At 50.4% G+C, this 16,222-nt stretch overlaps 58 non-coding genes across 58 annotated transcripts; 20 read left to right on the forward strand and 38 right to left on the reverse strand.

The window, feature by feature from the left end:
- Window positions 1-89: 89 nt before the first annotated feature.
- Trnat-ugu (transfer RNA threonine (anticodon UGU)) lies at window positions 90-162 on the reverse strand. The gene has a single exon. It is a non-coding gene; the product is annotated as a tRNA-Thr (tRNA).
- Window positions 163-311: 149 nt separating this feature from the next.
- On the forward strand, window positions 312-404 carry Trnai-uau (transfer RNA isoleucine (anticodon UAU)). The gene is given in 2 exon segments: window positions 312-349; window positions 369-404. It is a non-coding gene; the product is annotated as a tRNA-Ile (tRNA).
- A 124-nt stretch (window positions 405-528) lies between these two features.
- Window positions 529-602, reverse strand: Trnai-aau (transfer RNA isoleucine (anticodon AAU)). The gene has a single exon. It is a non-coding gene; the product is annotated as a tRNA-Ile (tRNA).
- Window positions 603-784: 182 nt separating this feature from the next.
- Trnat-ugu (transfer RNA threonine (anticodon UGU)) lies at window positions 785-857 on the reverse strand. Its single transcript has one exon. It is a non-coding gene; the product is annotated as a tRNA-Thr (tRNA).
- A 149-nt stretch (window positions 858-1,006) lies between these two features.
- Trnai-uau (transfer RNA isoleucine (anticodon UAU)) lies at window positions 1,007-1,099 on the forward strand. Its single transcript is given in 2 exon segments — window positions 1,007-1,044; window positions 1,064-1,099. It is a non-coding gene; the product is annotated as a tRNA-Ile (tRNA).
- Window positions 1,100-1,479: 380 nt separating this feature from the next.
- Window positions 1,480-1,552, reverse strand: Trnat-ugu (transfer RNA threonine (anticodon UGU)). The gene has a single exon. It is a non-coding gene; the product is annotated as a tRNA-Thr (tRNA).
- A 366-nt stretch (window positions 1,553-1,918) lies between these two features.
- Window positions 1,919-1,992, reverse strand: Trnai-aau (transfer RNA isoleucine (anticodon AAU)). The gene has a single exon. It is a non-coding gene; the product is annotated as a tRNA-Ile (tRNA).
- A 404-nt stretch (window positions 1,993-2,396) lies between these two features.
- Window positions 2,397-2,489, forward strand: Trnai-uau (transfer RNA isoleucine (anticodon UAU)). The gene is given in 2 exon segments: window positions 2,397-2,434; window positions 2,454-2,489. It is a non-coding gene; the product is annotated as a tRNA-Ile (tRNA).
- A 124-nt stretch (window positions 2,490-2,613) lies between these two features.
- Trnai-aau (transfer RNA isoleucine (anticodon AAU)) lies at window positions 2,614-2,687 on the reverse strand. The gene has a single exon. It is a non-coding gene; the product is annotated as a tRNA-Ile (tRNA).
- A 182-nt stretch (window positions 2,688-2,869) lies between these two features.
- Trnat-ugu (transfer RNA threonine (anticodon UGU)) lies at window positions 2,870-2,942 on the reverse strand. Its single transcript has one exon. It is a non-coding gene; the product is annotated as a tRNA-Thr (tRNA).
- Window positions 2,943-3,091: 149 nt separating this feature from the next.
- Trnai-uau (transfer RNA isoleucine (anticodon UAU)) lies at window positions 3,092-3,184 on the forward strand. Its single transcript is given in 2 exon segments — window positions 3,092-3,129; window positions 3,149-3,184. It is a non-coding gene; the product is annotated as a tRNA-Ile (tRNA).
- Window positions 3,185-3,308: 124 nt separating this feature from the next.
- Trnai-aau (transfer RNA isoleucine (anticodon AAU)) lies at window positions 3,309-3,382 on the reverse strand. Its single transcript has one exon. It is a non-coding gene; the product is annotated as a tRNA-Ile (tRNA).
- Window positions 3,383-3,564: 182 nt separating this feature from the next.
- On the reverse strand, window positions 3,565-3,637 carry Trnat-ugu (transfer RNA threonine (anticodon UGU)). Its single transcript has one exon. It is a non-coding gene; the product is annotated as a tRNA-Thr (tRNA).
- A 149-nt stretch (window positions 3,638-3,786) lies between these two features.
- Window positions 3,787-3,879, forward strand: Trnai-uau (transfer RNA isoleucine (anticodon UAU)). The gene is given in 2 exon segments: window positions 3,787-3,824; window positions 3,844-3,879. It is a non-coding gene; the product is annotated as a tRNA-Ile (tRNA).
- A 124-nt stretch (window positions 3,880-4,003) lies between these two features.
- On the reverse strand, window positions 4,004-4,077 carry Trnai-aau (transfer RNA isoleucine (anticodon AAU)). Its single transcript has one exon. It is a non-coding gene; the product is annotated as a tRNA-Ile (tRNA).
- A 182-nt stretch (window positions 4,078-4,259) lies between these two features.
- Trnat-ugu (transfer RNA threonine (anticodon UGU)) lies at window positions 4,260-4,332 on the reverse strand. The gene has a single exon. It is a non-coding gene; the product is annotated as a tRNA-Thr (tRNA).
- A 149-nt stretch (window positions 4,333-4,481) lies between these two features.
- Trnai-uau (transfer RNA isoleucine (anticodon UAU)) lies at window positions 4,482-4,574 on the forward strand. The gene is given in 2 exon segments: window positions 4,482-4,519; window positions 4,539-4,574. It is a non-coding gene; the product is annotated as a tRNA-Ile (tRNA).
- Window positions 4,575-4,698: 124 nt separating this feature from the next.
- On the reverse strand, window positions 4,699-4,772 carry Trnai-aau (transfer RNA isoleucine (anticodon AAU)). The gene has a single exon. It is a non-coding gene; the product is annotated as a tRNA-Ile (tRNA).
- Window positions 4,773-4,954: 182 nt separating this feature from the next.
- Window positions 4,955-5,027, reverse strand: Trnat-ugu (transfer RNA threonine (anticodon UGU)). Its single transcript has one exon. It is a non-coding gene; the product is annotated as a tRNA-Thr (tRNA).
- A 366-nt stretch (window positions 5,028-5,393) lies between these two features.
- On the reverse strand, window positions 5,394-5,467 carry Trnai-aau (transfer RNA isoleucine (anticodon AAU)). The gene has a single exon. It is a non-coding gene; the product is annotated as a tRNA-Ile (tRNA).
- Window positions 5,468-5,871: 404 nt separating this feature from the next.
- Trnai-uau (transfer RNA isoleucine (anticodon UAU)) lies at window positions 5,872-5,964 on the forward strand. Its single transcript is given in 2 exon segments — window positions 5,872-5,909; window positions 5,929-5,964. It is a non-coding gene; the product is annotated as a tRNA-Ile (tRNA).
- A 124-nt stretch (window positions 5,965-6,088) lies between these two features.
- Trnai-aau (transfer RNA isoleucine (anticodon AAU)) lies at window positions 6,089-6,162 on the reverse strand. The gene has a single exon. It is a non-coding gene; the product is annotated as a tRNA-Ile (tRNA).
- A 182-nt stretch (window positions 6,163-6,344) lies between these two features.
- On the reverse strand, window positions 6,345-6,417 carry Trnat-ugu (transfer RNA threonine (anticodon UGU)). Its single transcript has one exon. It is a non-coding gene; the product is annotated as a tRNA-Thr (tRNA).
- A 149-nt stretch (window positions 6,418-6,566) lies between these two features.
- On the forward strand, window positions 6,567-6,659 carry Trnai-uau (transfer RNA isoleucine (anticodon UAU)). The gene is given in 2 exon segments: window positions 6,567-6,604; window positions 6,624-6,659. It is a non-coding gene; the product is annotated as a tRNA-Ile (tRNA).
- A 380-nt stretch (window positions 6,660-7,039) lies between these two features.
- Window positions 7,040-7,112, reverse strand: Trnat-ugu (transfer RNA threonine (anticodon UGU)). The gene has a single exon. It is a non-coding gene; the product is annotated as a tRNA-Thr (tRNA).
- Window positions 7,113-7,261: 149 nt separating this feature from the next.
- Trnai-uau (transfer RNA isoleucine (anticodon UAU)) lies at window positions 7,262-7,354 on the forward strand. Its single transcript is given in 2 exon segments — window positions 7,262-7,299; window positions 7,319-7,354. It is a non-coding gene; the product is annotated as a tRNA-Ile (tRNA).
- A 380-nt stretch (window positions 7,355-7,734) lies between these two features.
- On the reverse strand, window positions 7,735-7,807 carry Trnat-ugu (transfer RNA threonine (anticodon UGU)). Its single transcript has one exon. It is a non-coding gene; the product is annotated as a tRNA-Thr (tRNA).
- Window positions 7,808-7,956: 149 nt separating this feature from the next.
- Window positions 7,957-8,049, forward strand: Trnai-uau (transfer RNA isoleucine (anticodon UAU)). Its single transcript is given in 2 exon segments — window positions 7,957-7,994; window positions 8,014-8,049. It is a non-coding gene; the product is annotated as a tRNA-Ile (tRNA).
- A 124-nt stretch (window positions 8,050-8,173) lies between these two features.
- Window positions 8,174-8,247, reverse strand: Trnai-aau (transfer RNA isoleucine (anticodon AAU)). The gene has a single exon. It is a non-coding gene; the product is annotated as a tRNA-Ile (tRNA).
- A 182-nt stretch (window positions 8,248-8,429) lies between these two features.
- Trnat-ugu (transfer RNA threonine (anticodon UGU)) lies at window positions 8,430-8,502 on the reverse strand. Its single transcript has one exon. It is a non-coding gene; the product is annotated as a tRNA-Thr (tRNA).
- A 149-nt stretch (window positions 8,503-8,651) lies between these two features.
- On the forward strand, window positions 8,652-8,744 carry Trnai-uau (transfer RNA isoleucine (anticodon UAU)). Its single transcript is given in 2 exon segments — window positions 8,652-8,689; window positions 8,709-8,744. It is a non-coding gene; the product is annotated as a tRNA-Ile (tRNA).
- Window positions 8,745-8,868: 124 nt separating this feature from the next.
- Window positions 8,869-8,942, reverse strand: Trnai-aau (transfer RNA isoleucine (anticodon AAU)). Its single transcript has one exon. It is a non-coding gene; the product is annotated as a tRNA-Ile (tRNA).
- Window positions 8,943-9,124: 182 nt separating this feature from the next.
- On the reverse strand, window positions 9,125-9,197 carry Trnat-ugu (transfer RNA threonine (anticodon UGU)). The gene has a single exon. It is a non-coding gene; the product is annotated as a tRNA-Thr (tRNA).
- Window positions 9,198-9,346: 149 nt separating this feature from the next.
- Trnai-uau (transfer RNA isoleucine (anticodon UAU)) lies at window positions 9,347-9,439 on the forward strand. The gene is given in 2 exon segments: window positions 9,347-9,384; window positions 9,404-9,439. It is a non-coding gene; the product is annotated as a tRNA-Ile (tRNA).
- Window positions 9,440-9,819: 380 nt separating this feature from the next.
- Trnat-ugu (transfer RNA threonine (anticodon UGU)) lies at window positions 9,820-9,892 on the reverse strand. Its single transcript has one exon. It is a non-coding gene; the product is annotated as a tRNA-Thr (tRNA).
- Window positions 9,893-10,041: 149 nt separating this feature from the next.
- Window positions 10,042-10,134, forward strand: Trnai-uau (transfer RNA isoleucine (anticodon UAU)). Its single transcript is given in 2 exon segments — window positions 10,042-10,079; window positions 10,099-10,134. It is a non-coding gene; the product is annotated as a tRNA-Ile (tRNA).
- A 124-nt stretch (window positions 10,135-10,258) lies between these two features.
- Trnai-aau (transfer RNA isoleucine (anticodon AAU)) lies at window positions 10,259-10,332 on the reverse strand. Its single transcript has one exon. It is a non-coding gene; the product is annotated as a tRNA-Ile (tRNA).
- Window positions 10,333-10,514: 182 nt separating this feature from the next.
- Trnat-ugu (transfer RNA threonine (anticodon UGU)) lies at window positions 10,515-10,587 on the reverse strand. The gene has a single exon. It is a non-coding gene; the product is annotated as a tRNA-Thr (tRNA).
- A 149-nt stretch (window positions 10,588-10,736) lies between these two features.
- On the forward strand, window positions 10,737-10,829 carry Trnai-uau (transfer RNA isoleucine (anticodon UAU)). The gene is given in 2 exon segments: window positions 10,737-10,774; window positions 10,794-10,829. It is a non-coding gene; the product is annotated as a tRNA-Ile (tRNA).
- Window positions 10,830-10,953: 124 nt separating this feature from the next.
- Window positions 10,954-11,027, reverse strand: Trnai-aau (transfer RNA isoleucine (anticodon AAU)). Its single transcript has one exon. It is a non-coding gene; the product is annotated as a tRNA-Ile (tRNA).
- Window positions 11,028-11,209: 182 nt separating this feature from the next.
- On the reverse strand, window positions 11,210-11,282 carry Trnat-ugu (transfer RNA threonine (anticodon UGU)). The gene has a single exon. It is a non-coding gene; the product is annotated as a tRNA-Thr (tRNA).
- Window positions 11,283-11,431: 149 nt separating this feature from the next.
- Window positions 11,432-11,524, forward strand: Trnai-uau (transfer RNA isoleucine (anticodon UAU)). The gene is given in 2 exon segments: window positions 11,432-11,469; window positions 11,489-11,524. It is a non-coding gene; the product is annotated as a tRNA-Ile (tRNA).
- A 124-nt stretch (window positions 11,525-11,648) lies between these two features.
- Window positions 11,649-11,722, reverse strand: Trnai-aau (transfer RNA isoleucine (anticodon AAU)). The gene has a single exon. It is a non-coding gene; the product is annotated as a tRNA-Ile (tRNA).
- A 182-nt stretch (window positions 11,723-11,904) lies between these two features.
- Window positions 11,905-11,977, reverse strand: Trnat-ugu (transfer RNA threonine (anticodon UGU)). The gene has a single exon. It is a non-coding gene; the product is annotated as a tRNA-Thr (tRNA).
- A 149-nt stretch (window positions 11,978-12,126) lies between these two features.
- On the forward strand, window positions 12,127-12,219 carry Trnai-uau (transfer RNA isoleucine (anticodon UAU)). The gene is given in 2 exon segments: window positions 12,127-12,164; window positions 12,184-12,219. It is a non-coding gene; the product is annotated as a tRNA-Ile (tRNA).
- A 590-nt stretch (window positions 12,220-12,809) lies between these two features.
- Window positions 12,810-12,902, forward strand: Trnai-uau (transfer RNA isoleucine (anticodon UAU)). Its single transcript is given in 2 exon segments — window positions 12,810-12,847; window positions 12,867-12,902. It is a non-coding gene; the product is annotated as a tRNA-Ile (tRNA).
- A 124-nt stretch (window positions 12,903-13,026) lies between these two features.
- Window positions 13,027-13,100, reverse strand: Trnai-aau (transfer RNA isoleucine (anticodon AAU)). The gene has a single exon. It is a non-coding gene; the product is annotated as a tRNA-Ile (tRNA).
- Window positions 13,101-13,282: 182 nt separating this feature from the next.
- Window positions 13,283-13,355, reverse strand: Trnat-ugu (transfer RNA threonine (anticodon UGU)). Its single transcript has one exon. It is a non-coding gene; the product is annotated as a tRNA-Thr (tRNA).
- A 149-nt stretch (window positions 13,356-13,504) lies between these two features.
- Window positions 13,505-13,597, forward strand: Trnai-uau (transfer RNA isoleucine (anticodon UAU)). Its single transcript is given in 2 exon segments — window positions 13,505-13,542; window positions 13,562-13,597. It is a non-coding gene; the product is annotated as a tRNA-Ile (tRNA).
- A 124-nt stretch (window positions 13,598-13,721) lies between these two features.
- Window positions 13,722-13,795, reverse strand: Trnai-aau (transfer RNA isoleucine (anticodon AAU)). Its single transcript has one exon. It is a non-coding gene; the product is annotated as a tRNA-Ile (tRNA).
- Window positions 13,796-13,977: 182 nt separating this feature from the next.
- On the reverse strand, window positions 13,978-14,050 carry Trnat-ugu (transfer RNA threonine (anticodon UGU)). Its single transcript has one exon. It is a non-coding gene; the product is annotated as a tRNA-Thr (tRNA).
- A 149-nt stretch (window positions 14,051-14,199) lies between these two features.
- Window positions 14,200-14,292, forward strand: Trnai-uau (transfer RNA isoleucine (anticodon UAU)). Its single transcript is given in 2 exon segments — window positions 14,200-14,237; window positions 14,257-14,292. It is a non-coding gene; the product is annotated as a tRNA-Ile (tRNA).
- Window positions 14,293-14,416: 124 nt separating this feature from the next.
- On the reverse strand, window positions 14,417-14,490 carry Trnai-aau (transfer RNA isoleucine (anticodon AAU)). The gene has a single exon. It is a non-coding gene; the product is annotated as a tRNA-Ile (tRNA).
- Window positions 14,491-14,894: 404 nt separating this feature from the next.
- On the forward strand, window positions 14,895-14,987 carry Trnai-uau (transfer RNA isoleucine (anticodon UAU)). The gene is given in 2 exon segments: window positions 14,895-14,932; window positions 14,952-14,987. It is a non-coding gene; the product is annotated as a tRNA-Ile (tRNA).
- Window positions 14,988-15,111: 124 nt separating this feature from the next.
- Window positions 15,112-15,185, reverse strand: Trnai-aau (transfer RNA isoleucine (anticodon AAU)). The gene has a single exon. It is a non-coding gene; the product is annotated as a tRNA-Ile (tRNA).
- A 182-nt stretch (window positions 15,186-15,367) lies between these two features.
- Trnat-ugu (transfer RNA threonine (anticodon UGU)) lies at window positions 15,368-15,440 on the reverse strand. The gene has a single exon. It is a non-coding gene; the product is annotated as a tRNA-Thr (tRNA).
- A 366-nt stretch (window positions 15,441-15,806) lies between these two features.
- Trnai-aau (transfer RNA isoleucine (anticodon AAU)) lies at window positions 15,807-15,880 on the reverse strand. Its single transcript has one exon. It is a non-coding gene; the product is annotated as a tRNA-Ile (tRNA).
- Window positions 15,881-16,062: 182 nt separating this feature from the next.
- On the reverse strand, window positions 16,063-16,135 carry Trnat-ugu (transfer RNA threonine (anticodon UGU)). The gene has a single exon. It is a non-coding gene; the product is annotated as a tRNA-Thr (tRNA).
- Window positions 16,136-16,222: the final 87 nt, after the last annotated feature.

Below are 16,222 nucleotides of genomic sequence, written 5' to 3' on the forward strand. Positions count from 1 at the left end.
CTTTGATACGAGTCCAAGCAATGCAAATAGCCGCAACCCGCTCGAAAGAGGAGTCATGTTAGGCCAACTTTAAACGGACATTCCCTGAAAGCCCTCGGAGAGATTTGAACTCTCGACCCCTGGTTTACAAGACCAGTGCTCTAACCCCTGAGCTACGAAGGCACGCGATCCTTGCCAAATACGAAAAGTCGGTGCATCAGGCAAAACAGGCCAGTTGCAACGTGTACTTGCCATAAAGTGATACCGTCAATGCCCTACTGGACCATGACTATTCTAATCACGGACCTCAGCTTTCCCGTTAACATCCACGGGCTCCAGTGGCGTAGTCGGTTAGCGCGTCGTACTTATAAGTCAGTATCGACAAAGACATGCGAAGATCGGGAGTTCGAGCCTCCCCTGGAGCAAGGTTTCTTTTCATGCGCCGTCAACACACGCCACAGCACGGGCAGATCACCAGTAAAATCTAGCAACGTGGCAGTGCACCCAGGTTGTTTTGATCCCGTCAACGTGACGGCAAAGCCCGTAAAATGGCCAGTGTGGGGCTCGAACCCACGACATTCGCGTTATTAGCACGACGCTCTAGCCGACTGAGCTAACCGGCCGTGAACGCGTGAACACGGACTCACTTCCTAAGTCAACTCTAAGCAAAATACTTTTATTTTTTTACTCAAAACGTTACCGTCATATTTCTCACGCTTTGATACGAGTCCAAGCAATGCAAATAGCCGCAACCCGCTCGAAAGAGGAGTCATGTTAGGCCAACTTTAAACGGACATTCCCTGAAAGCCCTCGGAGAGATTTGAACTCTCGACCCCTGGTTTACAAGACCAGTGCTCTAACCCCTGAGCTACGAAGGCACGCGATCCATGCCAAATACGAAAAGTCGGTGCATCAGGCAAAACAGGCCAGTTGCAACGTGTACTTGCCATAAAGTGATACCGTCAATGCCCTACTGGACCATGACTATTCTAATCACGGACCTCAGCTTTCCCGTTAACATCCACGGGCTCCAGTGGCGTAGTCGGTTAGCGCGTCGTACTTATAAGTCAGTATCGACAAAGACATGCGAAGATCGGGAGTTCGAGCCTCCCCTGGAGCAAGGTTTCTTTTCATGCGCCGTCAACACACGCCACAGCACGGGCAGATCACCAGTAAAATCTAGCAACGTGGCAGTGCACCCAGGTTGTTTTGATCCCGTCAACGTGACGGCAAAGCCCGTAAAATGGCCAGTGTGGGGCTCGAACCCACGACATTCGCGTTATTAGCACAACGCTCTAGCCGACTGAGCTAACCGGCCGTGAACGCGTGAACACGGACTCACTTCCTAAGTCAACTCTAAGCAAAATACTTTTATTTTTTTACTCAAAACGTTACCGTCATATTTCTCACGCTTTGATACGAGTCCAAGCAATGCAAATAGCCGCAACCCGCTCGAAAGAGGAGTCATGTTAGGCCAACTTTAAACGGACATTCCCTGAAAGCCCTCGGAGAGATTTGAACTCTCGACCCCTGGTTTACAAGACCAGTGCTCTAACCCCTGAGCTACGAAGGCACGCCATCCTTGCCAAATACGAAAAGTCGGTGCATCAGGCAAAACAGGCCAGTTGCAACGTGTACTTGCCATAAAGTGATACCGTCAATGCCCTACTGGACCATGACTATTCTAATCCCCGACCTCAGCTTTCCCGTTAACATCCACGGGCTCCAGTGGCGTAGTCGGTTAGCGCGTCGTACTTTTAAGTCAGTATCGACAAAGACATGCGAAGATCGGGAGTTCGAGCCTCCCCTGGAGCAAGGTTTCTTTTCATGCGCCGTCAACACACGCCACAGCACGGGCAGATCACCAGTAAAATCTAGCAACGTGGCAGTGCACCCAGGTTGTTTTGATCCCGTCAACGTGACGGCAAAGCCCGTAAAATGGCCAGTGTGGGGCTCGAACCCACGACATTCGCGTTATTAGCACGACGCTCTAGCCGACTGAGCTAACCGGCCGTGAACGCGTGAACACGGACTCACTTCCTAAGTCAACTCTAAGCAAAATACTTTTATTTTTTTACTCAAAACGTTACCGTCATATTTCTCACGCTTTGATACGAGTCCAAGCAATGCAAATAGCCGCAACCCACTCGAAAGAGGAGTCATGTTAGGCCAACTTTAAACGGACATTCCCTGAAAGCCCTCGGAGAGATTTGAACTCTCGACCCCTGGTTTACAAGACCAGTGATCTAACCCCTGAGCTACGAAGGCACGCGATCCTTGCCAAATACGAAAAGTCGGTGCATCAGGCAAAACAGGCCAGTTGCAACGTGTACTTGCCATAAAGTGATACCGTCAATGCCCTACTGGACCATGACTATTCTAATCACGGACCTCAGCTTTCCCGTTAACATCCACGGGCTCCAGTGGCGTAGTCGGTTAGCGCGTCGTACTTATAAGTCAGTATCGACAAAGACATGCGAAGATCGGGAGTTCGAGCCTCCCCTGGAGCAAGGTTTCTTTTCATGCGCCGTCAACACACGCCACAGCACGGGCAGATCACCAGTAAAATCTAGCAACGTGGCAGTGCACCCAGGTTGTTTTGATCCCGTCAACGTGACGGCAAAGCCCGTAAAATGGCCAGTGTGGGGCTCGAACCCACGACATTCGCGTTATTAGCACGACGCTCTAGCCGACTGAGCTAACCGGCCGTGAACGCGTGAACACGGACTCACTTCCTAAGTCAACTCTAAGCAAAATACTTTTATTTTTTTACTCAAAACGTTACCGTCATATTTCTCACGCTTTGATACGAGTCCAAGCAATGCAAATAGCCGCAACCCGCTCGAAAGAGGAGTCATGTTAGGCCAATTTTAAACGGACATTCCCTGAAAGCCCTCGGAGAGATTTGAACTCTCGACCCCTGGTTTACAAGACCAGTGCTCTAACCCCTGAGCTACGAAGGCACGCGATCCTTGCCAAATACGAAAAGTCGGTGCATCAGGCAAAACAGGCCAGTTGCAACGTGTACTTGCCATAAAGTGATACCGTCAATGCCCTACTGGACCATGACTATTCTAATCACGGACCTCAGCTTTCCCGTTAACATCCACGGGCTCCAGTGGCGTAGTCGGTTAGCGCGTCGTACTTATAAGTCAGTATCGACAAAGACATGCGAAGATCGGGAGTTCGAGCCTCCCCTGGAGCAAGGTTTCTTTTCATGCGCCGTCAACACACGCCACAGCACGGGCAGATCACCAGTAAAATCTAGCAACGTGGCAGTGCACCCAGGTTGTTTTGATCCCGTCAACGTGACGGCAAAGCCCGTAAAATGGCCAGTGTGGGGCTCGAACCCACGACATTCGCGTTATTAGCACGACGCTCTAGCCGACTGAGCTAACCGGCCGTGAACGCGTGAACACGGACTCACTTCCTAAGTCAACTCTAAGCAAAATACTTTTATTTTTTTACTCAAAACGTTACCGTCATATTTCTCACGCTTTGATACGAGTCCAAGCAATGCAAATAGCCGCAACCCGCTCGAAAGAGGAGTCATGTTAGGCCAACTTTAAACGGACATTCCCTGAAAGCCCTCGGAGAGATTTGAACTCTCGACTCCTGGTTTACAAGACCAGTGCTCTAACCCCTGAGCTACGAAGGCTCGCGATCCTTGCCAAATACGAAAAGTCGGTGCATCAGGCAAAACAGGCCAGTTGCAACGTGTACTTGCCATAAAGTGATACCGTCAATGCCCTACTGGACCATGACTATTCTAATCACGGACCTCAGCTTTCCCGTTAACATCCACGGGCTCCAGTGGCGTAGTCGGTTAGCGCGTCGTACTTATAAGTCAGCATCGACAAAGACATGCGAAGATCGGGAGTTCGAGCCTCCCCTGGAGCAAGGTTTCTTTTCATGCGCCGTCAACACACGCCACAGCACGGGCAGATCACCAGTAAAATCTAGCAACGTGGCAGTGCACCCAGGTTGTTTTGATCCCGTCAACGTGACGGCAAAGCCCGTAAAATGGCCAGTGTGGGGCTCGAACCCACGACATTCGCGTTATTAGCACGACGCTCTAGCCGACTGAGCTAACCGGCCGTGAACGCGTGAACACGGACTCACTTCCTAAGTCAACTCTAAGCAAAATACTTTTATTTTTTTACTCAAAACGTTACCGTCATACTTCTCACGCTTTGATACGAGTCCAAGCAATGCAAATAGCCGCAACCCGCTCGAAAGAGGAGTCATGTTAGGCCAACTTTAAACGGACATTCCCTGAAAGCCCTCGGAGAGATTTGAACTCTCGACCCCTGGTTTACAAGACCAGTGCTCTAACCCCTGAGCTACGAAGGCACGCGATCCTTGCCAAATACGAAAAGTCGGTGCATCAGGCAAAACATGCCAGTTGCAACGTGTACTTGCCATAAAGTGATACCGTCAATGCCCTACTGGACCATGACTATTCTAATCACGGACATCAGCTTTCCCGTTAACATCCACGGGCTCCAGTGGCGTAGTCGGTTAGCGCGTCGTACTTATAAGTCAGTATCGACAAAGACATGCGAAGATCGGGAGTTCGAGCCTCCCCTGGAGCAAGGTTTCTTTTCATGCGCCGTCAACACACGCCACAGCACGGGCAGATCACCAGTAAAATCTAGCAACGTGGCAGTGCACCCAGGTTGTTTTGATCCCGTCAACGTGACGGCAAAGCCCGTAAAATGGCCAGTGTGGGGCTCGAACCCACGACATTCGCGTTATTAGCACGACGCTCTAGCCGACTGAGCTAACCGGCCGTGAACGCGTGAACACGGACTCACTTCCTAAGTCAACTCTAAGCAAAATACTTTTATTTTTTTACTCAAAACGTTACCGTCATATTTCTCACGCTTTGATACGAGTCCAAGCAATGCAAATAGCCGCAACCCGCTCGAAAGAGGAGTCATGTTAGGCCAACTTTAAACGGACATTCCCTGAAAGCCCTCGGAGAGATTTGAACTCTCGACCCCTGGTTTACAAGACCAGTGCTCTAACCCCTGAGCTACGAAGGCACGCGATCCTTGCCAAATACGAAAAGTCGGTGCATCAGGCAAAACAGGCCAGTTGCAACGTGTACTTGCCATAAAGTGATACCGTCAATGCCCTACTGGACCATGACTATTCTAATCACGGACCTCAGCTTTCCCGTTAACATCCACGGGCTCCAGTGGCGTAGTCGGTTAGCGCGTCGTACTTATAAGTCAGTATCGACAAAGACATGCGAAGATCGGGAGTTCGAGCCTCCCCTGGACCAAGGTTTCTTTTCATGCGCCGTCAACACACGTCACAGCACGGGCAGATCACCAGTAAAATCTAGCAACGTGGCAGTGCACCCAGGTTGTTTTGATCCCGTCAACGTGACGGCAAAGCCCGTAAAATGGCCAGTGTGGGGCTCGAACCCACGACATTCGCGTTATTAGCACGACGCTCTAGCCGACTGAGCTAACCGGCCGTGAACGCGTGAACACGGACTCACTTCCTAAGTCAACTCTAAGCAAAATACTTTTATTTTTTTACTCAAAACGTTACCGTCATATTTCTCACGCTTTGATACGAGTCCAAGCAATGCAAATAGCCGCAACCCGCTCGAAAGAGGAGTCATGTTAGGCCAACTTTAAACGGACATTCCCTGAAATCCCTCGGAGAGATTTGAATTCTCGACCCCTGGTTTACAAGACAAGTGCTCTAACCCCTGAGCTACGAAGGCACGCGATCCTTGCCAAATACGAAAAGTCGGTGCATCAGGCAAAACAGGCCAGTTGCAACGTGTACTTGCCATAAAGTGATACCGTCAATGCCCTACTGGACCATGACTATTCTAATCACGGACCTCAGCTTTCCCGTTAACATCCACGGGCTCCAGTGGCGTAGTCGGTTAGCGCGTCGTACTTATAAGTCAGTATCGACAAAAACATGCGAAGATCGGGAGTTCGAGCCTCCCCTGGAGCAAGGTTTCTTTTCATGCGCCGTCAACACACGCCACAGCACGGGCAGATCACCAGTAAAATCTAGCAACGTGGCAGTGCACCCAGGTTGTTTTGATCCCGTCAACGTGACGGCAAAGCCCGTAAAATGGCCAGTGTGGGGCTCGAACCCACGACATTCGCGTTATTAGCACGACGCTCTAGCCGACTGAGCTAACCGGCCGTGAACGCGTGAACACGGACTCACTTCCTAAGTCAACTCTAAGCAAAATACTTTTATTTTTTTACTCAAAACGTTACCGTCATATTTCTCACGCTTTGATACGAGTCCAAGCAATGCAAATAGCCGCAACCCGCTCGAAAGAGGAGTCATGTTAGGCCAACTTTAAACGGACATTCCCTGAAAGCCCTCGGAGAGATTTGAACTCTCGACCCCTGGTTTACAAGACCAGTGCTCTAACCCCTGAGCTACGAAGGCACGCGATCCTTGCCAAATACGAAAAGTCGGTGCATCAGGCAAAACAGGCCAGTTGCAACGTGTACTTGCCATAAAGTGATACCGTCAATGCCCTACTGGACCATGACTATTCTAATCACGGACCTCAGCTTTCCCGTTAACATCCACGGGCTCCAGTGGCGTAGTCGGTTAGCGCGTCGTACTTATAAGTCAGTATCGACAAAGACATGCGAAGATCGGGAGTTCGAGCCTCCCCTGGAGCAAGGTTTCTTTTCATGCGCCGTCAACACACGCCACAGCACGGGCAGATCACCAGTAAAATCTAGCAACGTGGCAGTGCACCCAGGTTGTTTTGATCCCGTCAACGTGACGGCAAAGCCCGTAAAATGGCCAGTGTGGGGCTCGAACCCACGACATTCGCGTTATTAGCATGACGCTCTAGCCGACTGAGCTAACCGGCCGTGAACGCGTGAACACGGACTCACTTCCTAAGTCAACTCTAAGCAAAATACTTTTATTTTTTTACTCAAAACGTTACCGTCATATTTCTCACGCTTTGATACGAGTCCAAGCAATGCAAATAGCCGCAACCCGCTCGAAAGAGGAGTCATGTTAGGCCAACTTTAAACGGACATTCCCTGAAAGCCCTCGGAGAGATTTGAACTCTCGACCCCTGGTTTACAAGACCAGTGCTCTAACCCCTGAGCTACGAAGGCACGCGATCCTTGCCAAATACGAAAAGTCGGTGCATCAGGCAAAACAGGCCAGTTGCAACGTGTACTTGCCATAAAGTGATACCGTCAATGCCCTACTGGACCATGACTATTCTAATCACGGACCTCAGCTTTCCCGTTAACATCCACGGGCTCCAGTGGCGTAGTCGGTTAGCGCGTCGTACTTATAAGTCAGTATCGACAAAGACATGCGAAGATCGGGAGTTCGAGCCTCCCCTGGAGCAAGGTTTCTTTTCATGCGCCGTCAACACACGCCACAGCACGGGCAGATCACCAGTAAAATCTAGCAACGTGGCAGTGCACCCAGGTTGTTTTGATCCCGTCAACGTGACGGCAAAGCCCGTAAAATGGCAAGTGTGGGGCTCGAACCCACGACATTCGCGTTATTAGCACGACGCTCTAGCCGACTGAGCTAACCGGCCGTGAACGCGTGAACACGGACTCACTTCCTAAGTCAACTCTAAGCAAAATACTTTTATTTTTTTACTCAAAACGTTACCGTCATATTTCTCACGCTTTGATACGAGTCCAAGCAATGCAAATAGCCGCAACCCGCTCGAAAGAGGAGTCATGTTAGGCCAACTTTAAACGGACATTCCCTGAAAGCCCTCGGAGAGATTTGAACTCTCGACCCCTGGTTTACAAGACCAGTGCTCTAACCCCTGAGCTACGAAGGCACGCGATCCTTGCCAAATACGAAAAGTCGGTGCATCAGGCAAAACAGGCCAGTTGCAACGTGTACTTGCCATAAAGTGATACCGTCAATGCCCTACTGGACCATGACTATTCTAATCACGGACCTCAGCTTTCCCGTTAACATCCACGGGCTCCAGTGGCGTAGTCGGTTAGCGCGTCGTACTTATAAGTCAGTATCGACAAAGACATGCGAAGATCGGGAGTTCGAGCCTCCCCTGGAGCAAGGTTTCTTTTCATGCGCCGTCAACACACGCCACAGCACGGGCAGATCACCAGTAAAATCTAGCAACGTGGCAGTGCACCCAGGTTGTTTTGATCCCGTCAACGTGACGGCAAAGCCCGTAAAATGGCCAGTGTGGGGCTCGAACCCACGACATTCGCGTTATTAGCACGACGCTCTAGCCGACTGAGCTAACCGGCCGTGAACGCGTGAACACGGACTCACTTCCTAAGTCAACTCTAAGCAAAATACTTTTATTTTTTTACTCAAAACGTTACCGTCATATTTCTCACGCTTTGATACGAGTCCAAGCAATGCAAATAGCCGCAACCCGCTCGAAAGAGGAGTCATGTTAGGCCAACTTTAAACGGACATTCCCTGAAAGCCCTCGGAGAGATTTGAACTCTCGACCCCTGGTTTACAAGACCAGTGCTCTAACCCCTGAGCTACGAAGGCACGCAATCCTTGCCAAATACGAAAAGTCGGTGCATCAGGCAAAACAGGCCAGTTGCAACGTGTACTTGCCATAAAGTGATACCGTCAATGCCCTACTGGACCATGACTATTCTAATCACGGACCTCAGCTTTCCCGTTAACATCCACGGGCTCCAGTGGCGTAGTCGGTTAGCGCGTCGTACTTATAAGTCAGTATCGACAAAGACATGCGAAGATCGGGAGTTCGAGCCTCCCCTGGAGCAAGATTTCTTTTCATGCGCCGTCAACACACGCCACAGCACGGGCAGATCACCAGTAAAATCTAGCAACGTGGCAGTGCACCCAGGTTGTTTTGATCCCGTCAACGTGACGGCAAAGCCCGTAAATTGGCCAGTGTGGGGCTCGAACCCACGACATTCGCGTTATTAGCACGACGCTCTAGCCGACTGAGCTAACCGGCCGTGAACGCGTGAACACGGACTCACTTCCTAAGTCAACTCTAAGCAAAATACTTTTATTTTTTTACTCAAAACGTTACCGTCATATTTCTCACGCTTTGATACGAGTCCAAGCAATGCAAATAGCCGCAACCCGCTCGAAAGAGGAGTCATGTTAGGCCAACTTTAAACGGACATTCCCTGAAAGCCCTCGGAGAGATTTGAACTCTCGACCCCTGGTTTACAAGACCAGTGCTCTAACCCCTGAGCTACGAAGGCACGCGATCCTTGCCAAATACGAAAAGTCGGTGCATCAGGCAAAACAGGCCAGTTGCAACGTGTACTTGCCATAAAGTGATACCGTCAATGCCCTACTGGACCATGACTATTCTAATCACGGACCTCAGCTTTCCCGTTAACATCCACGGGCTCCAGTGGCGTAGTCGGTTAGCGCGTCGTACTTATAAGTCAGTATCGACAAAGACATGCGAAGATCGGGAGTTCGAGCCTCCCCTGGAGCAAGGTTTCTTTTCATGCGCCGTCAACACACGCCACAGCACGGGCAGATCACCAGTAAAATCTAGCAACGTGGCAGTGCACCCAGGTTGTTTTGATCCCGTCAACGTGACGGCAAAGCCCGTAAAATGGCCAGTGTGGGGCTCAAACCCACGACATTCGCGTTATTAGCACGACGCTCTAGCCGACTGAGCTAACCGGCCGTGAACGCGTGAACACGGACTCACTTCCTAAGTCAACTCTAAGCAAAATACTTTTATTTTTTTACTCAAAACGTTACCGTCATATTTCTCACGCTTTGATACGAGTCCAAGCAATGCAAATAGCCGCAACCCGCTCGAAAGAGGAGTCATGTTAGGCCAACTTTAAACGGACATTCCCTGAAAGCCCTCGGAGAGATTTGAACTCTCGACCCCTGGTTTACAAGACCAGTGCTCTAACCCCTGAGCTACGAAGGCACGCGATCCTTGCCAAATACGAAAAGTCGGTGCATCAGGCAAAACAGGCCAGTTGCAACGTGTACTTGCCATAAAGTGATACCGTCAATGCCCTACTGGACCATGACTATTCTAATCGCGGACCTAAGCTTTCCCGTTAACATCCACGGGCTCCAGTGGCGTAGTCGGTTAGCGCGTCGTACTTATAAGTCAGTATCGACAAAGACATGCGAAGATCGGGAGTTCGAGCCTCCCCTGGAGCAAGGTTTCTTTTCATGCGCCGTCAACACACGCCACAGCACGGGCAGATCACCAGTAAAATCTAGCAACGTGGCAGTGCACCCAGGTTGTTTTGATCCCGTCAACGTGACGGCAAAGCCCGTAAAATGGCCAGTGTGGGGCTCGAACCCACGACATTCGCGTTATTAGCACGACGCTCTAGCCGACTGAGCTAACCGGCCGTGAACGCGTGAACACGGACTCACTTCCTAAGTCAACTCTAAGCAAAATACTTTTATTTTTTTACTCAAAACGTTACCGTCATATTTCTCACGCTTTGATACGAGTCCAAGCAATGCAAATAGCCGCAACCCGCTCGAAAGAGGAGTCATGTTAGGCCAACTTTAAACGGACATTCCCTGAAAGCCCTCGGAGAGATTTGAACTCTCGACCCCTGGTTTACAAGACCAGTGCTCTAACCCCTGAGCTACGAAGGCACGCGATCCTTGCCAAATACGAAAAGTCGGTGCATCAGGCAAAACAGGCCAGTTGCAACGTGTACTTGCCATAAAGTGATACCGTCAATGCCCTACTGGACCATGACTATTCTAATCACGGACCTCAGCTTTCCCGTTAACATCCACGGGCTCCAGTGGCGTAGTCGGTTAGCGCGTCGTACTTATAAGTCAGTATCGACAAAGACATGCGAAGATCGGGAGTTCGAGCCTCCCCTGGAGCAAGGTTTCTTTTCATGCGCCGTCAACACACGCCACAGCACGGGCAGATCACCAGTAAAATCTAGCAACGTGGCAGTGCACCCAGGTTGTTTTGATCCCGTCAACGTGACGGCAAAGCCCGTAAAATGGCCAGTGTGGGGCTCGAACCCACGACATTCGCGTTATTAGCACGACGCTCTAGCCGACTGAGCTAACCGGCCGTGAACGCGTGAACACGGACTCACTTCCTAAGTCAACTCTAAGCAAAATACTTTTATTTTTTTACTCAAAACGTTACCGTCATATTTCTCACGCTTTGATACGAGTCCAAGCAATGCAAATAGCCGCAACCCGCTCGAAAGAGGAGTCATGTTAGGCCAACTTTAAACGGACATTCCCTGAAAGCCCTCGGAGAGATTTGAACTCTCGACCCCTGGTTTACAAGACCAGTGCTCTAACCCCTGAGCTACGCAGGCACGCGATCCTTGCCAAATACGAAAAGTCGGTGCATCAGGCAAAACAGGCCAGTTGCAACGTGTACTTGCCATAAAGTGATACCGTCAATGCCCTACTGGACCATGACTATTCTAATCACGGACCTCAGCTTTCCCGTTAACATCCACGGGCTCCAGTGGCGTAGTCGGTTAGCGCGTCGTACTTATAAGTCAGTATCGACAAAGACATGCGAAGATCGGGAGTTCGAGCCTCCCCTGGAGCAAGGTTTCTTTTCATGCGCCGTCAACACACGCCACAGCACGGGCAGATCACCAGTAAAATCTAGCAACGTGGCAGTGCACCCAGGTTGTTTTGATCCCGTCAACGTGACGGCAAAGCCCGTAAAATGGCCAGTGTGGGGCTCGAACCCACGACATTCGCGTTATTAGCACGACGCTCTAGCCGACTGAGCTAACCGGCCGTGAACGCGTGAACACGGACTCACTTCCTAAGTCAACTCTAAGCAAAATACTTTTATTTTTTTACTCAAAACGTTACCGTCATATTTCTCACGCTTTGATACGAGTCCAAGCAATGCAAATAGCCGCAACCCGCTCGAAAGAGGAGTCATGTTAGGCCAACTTTAAACGGACATTCCCTGAAAGCCCTCGGAGAGATTTGAACTCTCGACCCCTGGTTTACAAGACCAGTGCTCTAACCCCTGAGCTACGAAGGCACGCGATCCTTGCCAAATACGAAAAGTCGGTGCATCAGGCAAAACAGGCCAGTTGCAACGTGTACTTGCCATAAAGTGATACCGTCAATGCCCTACTGGACCATGACTATTCTAATCACGGACCTCAGCTTTCCCGTTAACATCCACGGGCTCCAGTGGCGTAGTCGGTTAGCGCGTCGTACTTATAAGTCAGTATCGACAAAGACATGCGAAGATCGGGAGTTCGAGCCTCCCCTGGAGCAAGGTTTCTTTTCATGCGCCGTCAACACACGCCACAGCACGGGCAGATCACCAGTAAAATCTAGCAACGTGGCAGTGCACCCAGGTTGTTTTGATCCCGTCAACGTGACGGCAAAGCCCGTAAAATGGCCAATGTGGGGCTCGAACCCACGACATTCGCGTTATTAGCACGACGCTCTAGCCGACTGAGCTAACCGGCCGTGAACGCGTGAACACGGACTCACTTCCTAAGTCAACTCTAAGCAAAATACTTTTATTTTTTTACTCAAAACGTTACCGTCATATTTCTCACGCTTTGATACGAGTCCAAGCAATGCAAATAGCCGCAACCCGCTCGAAAGAGGAGTCATGTTAGGCCAACTTTAAACGGACATTCCCTGAAAGCCCTCGGAGAGATTTGAACTCTCGACCCCTGGTTTACAAGACCAGTGCTCTAACCCCTGAGCTCTAACCCCTGAGCTACGAAAAGTCGGTGCATCAGGCAAAACAGGCCAGTTGCAACGTGTACTTGCCATAAAGTGATACCGTCAATGCCCTACTGGACCATGACTATTCTAATCACGGACCTCAGCTTTCCCGTTAACATCCACGGGCTCCAGTGGCGTAGTCGGTTAGCGCGTCGTACTTATAAGTCAGTATCGACAAAGACATGCGAAGATCGGGAGTTCGAGCCTCCCCTGGAGCAAGGTTTCTTTTCATGCGCCGTCAACACACGCCACAGCACGGGCAGATCACCAGTAAAATCTAGCAACGTGGCAGTGCACCCAGGTTGTTTTGATCCCGTCAACGTGACGGCAAAGCCCGTAAAATGGCCAGTGTGGGGCTCGAACCCACGACATTCGCGTTATTAGCACGACGCTCTAGCCGACTGAGCTAACCGGCCGTGAACGCGTGAACACGGACTCACTTCCTAAGTCAACTCTAAGCAAAATACTTTTATTTTTTTACTCAAAACGTTACTGTCATATTTCTCACGCTTTGATACGAGTCCAAGCAATGCAAATAGCCGCAACCCGCTCGAAAGAGGAGTCATGTTAGGCCAACTTCAAACGGACATTCCCTGAAAGCCCTCGGAGAGATTTGAACTCTCGACCCCTGGTTTACAAGACCAGTGCTCTAACCCCTGAGCTACGAAGGCACGCGATCCTTGCCAAATACGAAAAGTCGGTGCATCAGGCAAAACAGGCCAGTTGCAACGTGTACTTGCCATAAAGTGATACCGTCAATGCCCTACTGGACCATGACTATTCTAATCACGGACCTCAGCTTTCCCGTTAACATCCACGGGCTCCAGTGGCGTAGTCGGTTAGCGCGTCGTACTTATAAGTCAGTATCGACAAAGACATGCGAAGATCGGGAGTTCGAGCCTCCCCTGGAGCAAGGTTTCTTTTCATGCGCCGTCAACACACGCCACAGCACGGGCAGATCACCAGTAAAATCTAGCAACGTGGCAGTGCACCCAGGTTGTTTTGATCCCGTCAACGTGACGGCAAAGCCCGTAAAATGGCCAGTGTGGGGCTCGAACCCACGACATTCGCGTTATTAGCACGACGCTCTAGCCGACTGAGCTAACCGGCCGTGAACGCGTGAACACGGACTCACTTCCTAAGTCAACTCTAAGCAAAATACTTTTATTTTTTTACTCAAAACGTTACCGTCATATTTCTCACGCTTTGATACGAGTCCAAGCAATGCAAATAGCCGCAACCCGCTCGAAAGAGGAGTCATGTTAGGCCAACTTTAAACGGACATTCCCTGAAAGCCCTCGGAGAGATTTGAACTCTCGACCCCTGGTTTACAAGACCAGTGCTCTAACCCCTGAGCTACGAAGGCACGCGATCCTTGCCAAATACGAAAAGTCGGTGCATCAGGCAAAACAGGCCAGTTGCAACGTGTACTTGCCATAAAGTGATACCGTCAATGCCCTACTGGACCATGACTATTCTAATCACGGACCTCAGCTTTCCCGTTAACATCCACGGGCTCCAGTGGCGTAGTCGGTTAGCGCGTCGTACTTATAAGTCAGTATCGACAAAGACATGCGAAGATCGGGAGTTCGAGCCTCCCCTGGAGCAAGGTTTCTTTTCATGCGCCGTCAACACACGCCACAGCACGGGCAGATCACCAGTAAAATCTAGCAACGTGGCAGTGCACCCAGGTTGTTTTGATCCCGTCAACGTGACGGCAAAGCCCGTAAAATGGCCAGTGTGGGGCTCGAACCCACGACATTCGCGTTATTAGCACGACGCTCTAGCCGACTGAGCTAACCGGCCGTGAACGCGTGAACACGGACTCACTTCCTAAGTCAACTCTAAGCAAAATACTTTTATTTTTTTACTCAAAACGTTACCGTCATATTTCTCACGCTTTGATACGAGTCCAAGCAATGCAAATAGCCGCAACCCGCTCGAAAGAGGAGTCATGTTAGGCCAACTTTAAACGGACATTCCCTGAAAGCCCTCGGAGAGATTTGAACTCTCGACCCCTTGTTTACAAGACCAGTGCTCTAACCCCTGAGCTACGAAGGCACGCGATCCTTGCCAAATACGAAAAGTCGGTGCATCAGGCAAAACAGGCCAGTTGCAACGTGTACTTGCCATAAAGTGATACCGTCAATGCCCTACTGGACCATGACTATTCTAATCACGGACCTCAGCTTTCCCGTTAACATCCACGGGCTCCAGTGGCGTAGTCGGTTAGCGCGTCGTACTTATAAGTCAGTATCGACAAAGACATGCGAAGATCGGGAGTTCGAGCCTCCCCTGGAGCAAGGTTTCTTTTCATGCGCCGTCAACACACGCCACAGCACGGGCAGATCACCAGTAAAATCTAGCAACGTGGCAGTGCACCCAGGTTGTTTTGATCCCGTCAACGTGACGGCAAAGCCCGTAAAATGGCCAGTGTGGGGCTCGAACCCACGACATTCGCGTTATTAGCACGACGCTCTAGCCGACTGAGCTAACCGGCCGTGAACACGTGAACACGGACTCACTTCCTAAGTCAACTCTAAGCAAAATACTTTTATTTTTTTACTCAAAACGTTACCGTCATATTTCTCACGCTTTGATACGAGTCCAAGCAATGCAAATAGCCGCAACCCGCTCGAAAGAGGAGTCATGTTAGGCCAACTTTAAACGGACATTCCCTGAAAGCCCTCGGAGAGATTTGAACTCTCGACCCCTGGTTTACAAGACCAGTGCTCTAACCCCTGAGCCACGAAGGCACGCGATCCTTGCCAAATACGAAAAGTCGGTGCATCAGGCAAAACAGGCCAGTTGCAACGTGTACTTGCCATAAAGTGATACCGTCAATGCCCTACTGGACCATGACTATTCTAATCACGGACCTCAGCTTTCCCGTTAACATCCACGGGCTCCAGTGGCGTAGTCGGTTAGCGCGTCGTACTTTTAAGTCAGTATCGACAAAGACATGCGAAGATCGGAAGTTCGAGCCTCCCCTGGAGCAAGGTTTCTTTTCATGCGCCGTCAACACACGCCACAGCACGGGCAGATCACCAGTAAAATCTAGCAACGTGGCAGTGCACCCAGGTTGTTTTGATCCCGTCAACGTGACGGCAAAGCCCGTAAAATGGCCAGTGTGGGGCTCGAACCCACGACATTCGCGTTATTAGCACGACGCTCTAGCCGACTGAGCTAACCGGCCGTGAACGCATGAACACGGACTCACTTCCTAAGTCAACTCTAAGCAAAATACTTTTATTTTTTTACTCAAAACGTTACCGTCATATTTCTCACGCTTTGATACGAGTCCAAGCAATGCAAATAGCCGCAACCCGCTCGAAAGAGGAGTCATGTTAGGCCAACTTTAAACGGACATTCCCTGAAAGCCCTCGGAGAGATTTGAACTCTCGACCCCTGGTTTACAAGACCAGTGCTCTAACCCCTGAGCTACGAAGGCACGCGATCCTTGCCAAATACGAAAAGTCGGTGCATCAGGCAAAACAGGCCAGTTGCAACGTGTACTTGCCATAAAGTGATACCGTCA

Source organism: Hydractinia symbiolongicarpus, chromosome 4, assembly GCF_029227915.1.
Source record: "Hydractinia symbiolongicarpus strain clone_291-10 chromosome 4, HSymV2.1, whole genome shotgun sequence".
NCBI classification, from domain to species: domain Eukaryota; kingdom Metazoa; phylum Cnidaria; class Hydrozoa; order Anthoathecata; family Hydractiniidae; genus Hydractinia; species Hydractinia symbiolongicarpus.